This window comes from Manihot esculenta, chromosome 10, assembly GCF_001659605.2.
Source record: "Manihot esculenta cultivar AM560-2 chromosome 10, M.esculenta_v8, whole genome shotgun sequence".
NCBI lineage: Eukaryota > Viridiplantae > Streptophyta > Magnoliopsida > Malpighiales > Euphorbiaceae > Manihot > Manihot esculenta.
Genome location: NC_035170.2, coordinates 1,558,951 through 1,563,657, shown reverse-complemented (window position 1 = coordinate 1,563,657; position 4,707 = coordinate 1,558,951).

Below are 4,707 nucleotides of genomic sequence, written 5' to 3'. Positions count from 1 at the left end.
GGCTAGATGGAGCAAAGGAGAATTGGGCAGAAGAACTCAATAGCATCCTATGGGCACTTCGAACCACTCCCAGAGCACCCACCAAGGAAACTCCGTTTGCACTTGCCTACGGCACAGAGGCCGTAGTCCCAGTCGAATTGCAGGTGCCCACTCATCGGGTCCAATTCGTCAGTAAAGACACTAATGGGGACAAATTGAGAAGCAACCTGGATGCCCTGGAAGAAGTTAGAGAAGAAGCTCAAGTCCGGACTGCTGCTTATCAACAACGAGCAGCGAGATATTATAATCAAAAGGTCAGAGAAAGAAGCTTGAAGGTAGGCGACCTGACCTTAAGAAACCTAGAAGCTACGGGGAAAAGAGCAGCTGCAGGGAAATTAGCACCGACCTGGGAGGGACCTTTCAGAGTGACGAAAGTGGTCAAGCCAGGGGTATACCGAATAGAAGATATGCAAGGAAATCCTGAACCTCACGCTTGGAATATCCAGCACCTAAAGAGGTATTTTCCCTGAAATATTTTGTAAAGAAAAAACGTTGTATTCTTTAAATAGTACATTTGTTTACAACGCGTGACTGTTCTTGTGAATAATATTCCAAAGGAAGAGCAGGGCTTAAAAAGAAAACCGGGATCCCCAAGATCTCCCGGATAAAATAAAGAAGACCGGGATCCCCAAGATCTCCCGGATAAAATAAAGAAGACCGGGATCCCCAAGATCTCCCGGGCAAATAAAAAACGACCGGGATCCCCAAGATCTCCCGGATAAAATAAAGAAGACCGGGATCCCCAAGATCTCCCGGGTAACCAAACAAAGACCGGGATCCCCAAGATCTCCCGGATAAAATAACAAAGACCGGGATCCCCAAGATCTCCCGGATAAAATAAAGAAGACCGGGATCCCCAAGATCTCCCGGGTAACCAAACAAAGACCGGGATCCCCAAGATCTCCCGGATAAAATAAAAAAGACCGGGATCCCCCAGAACTCCCGGAAAAAAGCGAGAGGCCGCCGGTGGGGCCCCAAGATCACCCCGGAGCAAAAAACAGACAGGATCTCGTAAGATCTCCTGAAAACAAAAATGGTCGGTGAAGGACTTAAGAGCCTCCCCGAAAAAAAAAAAAAAAAAAAAAAAAAAAAAAAAAAAAAAAAAAAAAAAAAAAAAAAACTCAGGTTCCGACCTCGAGGAAAAGCTCGGGGCACCCCAGCAAGTAAACGACGACCTCAAAATAGAGGCTAAGTAGAAATAAGGAACCAAGAGTTACCAGTAAAAAACATGTTCCGACCTCATAAAGAGGCAGGGGACACGACGGCGAAAGGGTGCCGAACTCAAAATGCATGCTAATGATTAAAGGTTTAGCCGAGGCAGAAGGACGGGCTTCCAGCTCGGATAAACATATATCCTTACAAACCAAAGGCATGAAGGCCAACGAAAAAACCAATATTCTCTTCATAACGAGACTAAACCCATCTAAGGCATAAATAAAGAAGAAAAAAGCTACATCCAAAGCCCAAGTCAGTTTACCAATGAACTTGATCACACTATTAGCTAAAAGCTAAAGGTCAATACAGCACTTATAAAAATACATTACAAGGCATATGAAAAATTAACAAAACATTACAATTCACCTCTCAAGCGAAGTAGGAGGATAGATAGTCCTTAAAGGACTTACATCAGTTAAAACTCCCTCGCCCACATTATCCCTATTTGCAGTAACATCTGCAGGAAGCTCAGTATCCCTTGGATCAGAGCTCTCAACATTAGCAGCAGGAGCAATCTCTGACCCAAGGTTGGGGTTCTCCTCCTCAGCAACAGGGTCGTCATCCCCCGACCCAAGGACTTCCACGTCCTCTTCTTCCAGCTCGGCTTCATCCGAGGAAGACACAGTTGACCGGCCACCAACACGGCAATCTCCCCGGGGCATGGGGAAATCATCCTCTCCATACATTACCGGCTCGCCATCTGAATCTACCTCCCGCTTGCGAAGCTCTGACAACGGGATATCAGGAGCCTGCCTAGCTTCTCTTAAACCACGATTATAGCCGGAGGAGTAAAAATGAAGGGCTTTATTAACAATAGCCCTCTTCATTTCATCAGAAGCTAAATATTTATCAAGATGCGCTTCACAGGCCTCAGCTACAAACTCCTTAAACTCAGAAGAGTCCTTGTAGCTCTGAACAGCCAACTCACCGGCCTGAATGATCTTCTCCTTCAGCTCATCAGACTCCTGGTACTCCGCTATGCATTGCTCACGTACCAGCTGAGCTTTGCATTCCAAAGCCCTAACTTCCTGGTTAAGTTGATCATGACGAAGTTTGAATTCTTCAGCCGAAGAAGCCAGATCTCTGATACGGTCAGAACTTGCACTCAACTCCTGCTCGAGGACCTGCACCCGAGCTAGGGCTGCCTCTTTCTGAGTTTTCTCCTCCTTCATATGAGCTTGAAGTCCATCAAAATCTGCCTTTAAGGCATCATACTGGCGCTGGACCTCCGCCTTTTGGCCCAAAGCCTCATTCCTTTCCTGAAGGGCATTCGCCATAGAGGACAGTTGCTCCGAAACTCCTTTGCAGCGAGCCTCCAAGGCAGTTGCCCTCTCATCCGACTCTTGGAGAACTTTGCGAGTCCGAGACAGCTCATTTTCTAAAGACGAGGTATGCTTCGCTGTATCAGCTGTTTCCTCCTCAGCCTTTGTAAGGGCCTCCAATGCAGAGTTCAACTCCGCCTGGAGGGTCTGGATTTGTTCTCGAGCAGCAGCCAGATTCCCCCTTGCATCATTAGTTGCAGATATGTTCTCCTCCTGACGCGCCTCCTCAATCCGGCGGACTACAGACTCCCGGAAGGAACGATCACGGATATCCACCTCCGTGACAAGACCCGTCATCTAGCACAAGAGAACAACAGTCAAGAAACCAAAACAGAACAAACTGAAAAGACAGGAAAAAATGACTTACCATCAGTAACATCTCCCTGATTGTGTTCCCGAGCTCTTCACGAGACCGAGATCGGAAAGACACCTGTTCCTCAGTAGAACTGGCTAAGAGACCAGTCAGGGCGAGAAGACGGGGATCCGAAGCTTGTGTAACCCCGCCGAACATCTGCACTCTGAGAAGGTCAGCAACGGCACTGGCCGGAGACTCAGAGGTAATGTCCGACGCTTTCAAAGCGTTGCCAGAGGAAGGTAACGGAAGCTCGGCAGCAGCATTTTTTCCTTTCCCAATGGGAGGAAGAGCCGGGGCAGACCCTGTAGTAGCCCTGGATTTCTTCCTAGCTGGAGATGGGACAGACGTTCTATGAGGAGCTGGGCGCTTTTCCCCGGTCTTTGCTGAAACGCCCTCAGAACCCTCAGGTTCAGTCCTCACAGGGGCAGGGGCATCTTGGGTAAGATCCTCTGGAGTTCGGTCCTCTATAAGGACAATCTCCAACCCCGTCCCGGAGGCCTCCTTGTCTTTACCCCCAGATACCTTCTCAGGAGAGTGGACAGTACCCCGCTCCACCTGCTCGACAGCAGAAGTCTGCTCCGTAATAACCAAGGAAGCTTCTCTCACGGCCTCTGAGGAGGCTGGAGCAGACCTAGACCCTTCAACAGACTCCAAAGTCGAGCTCGGTCCGCCACGGCCAGATGGCCTGGATGACTTGGAGCTGCGAGAGCTCGGCTTTGCAACTTGAGAGGGAACTTTGGCTGGAGATCGGCTAACCTTCTTGGAGGAAGTAGCTTGAACCACTTCCATAACAGCTTCCGATACTGAACGACCAGCTGAAAAGGCGTCATAGATTGCATGAATATTGTCCCGAGATAGGACAAAGTTCTTGGGAAACTTGATCTCGTCCATTTTTACTTCCGAAGCTGCAAAAATGCGAAATCATGAAAGTTAGCATACATCCCAATATTACAAGCAAAGTAGAAACCACATAACTGGACAAAGCGCTATACCCATGGACCGGACGTCCCTACGATTGGACACGTACGAACACTTCTCGACATCATACTTCCTATCAACGGAAGTCAGTCGAAGCAACCCTACTTGTTCAACAATACTCAAGCTGGGCAGGTCGTTGGAGCCCGGATAAATCTCTCCCCAACGTAGGTCTACCTCCCACGACCGATCAGTCCCTAATTTTAGCTCGGCTACGAGGAAATTCTCTACCCACCCCTTTATGGAATCCTTGTAGCCCGTAAGAAGAGATAATCCCCTACGAGGGGAAAAATAGTAGAAGTTCTGGACCGCCTTTACAAGGCGGAAAAAGGTCACAAACAGACAGGCCGTAGGTGCAAAACCCCAACCCAGGCAAACAGACTCGAAACAAGACATGAACAAAATGGAGTTTGGGGATAACATTCGAGGAGTTACCCCAAAATAATCAAAAACCTCAACAAAGAAAGGAGTAAAAGGCAAGGGTAGGCCAAACTCTTTCTGCTTCAAGAAAAATACTATGCTACGGTACTCTTGAGGATCCACCAAACCCGGAGGAGGAGGATAAGGCAGGACTATCCTCTCATTTGGGTGAGGTGCTCGAATCAGATACAAAGGAGTATCCAAAAACCTCCGAGAAAGGTATTTAGTTATGTTGGCAGGCGTAATGTGGGACTCAAGGTTAACAACATCAGGGAGTTCCGAAATCGCCATAAAAGAACAAGGAAGCGTACCTGAGAATGAAATAAGGTAAAAACGCAGAAGGAATGGCAGAAAGACAGAGAGCAGAAAGGAGTTGTTTTC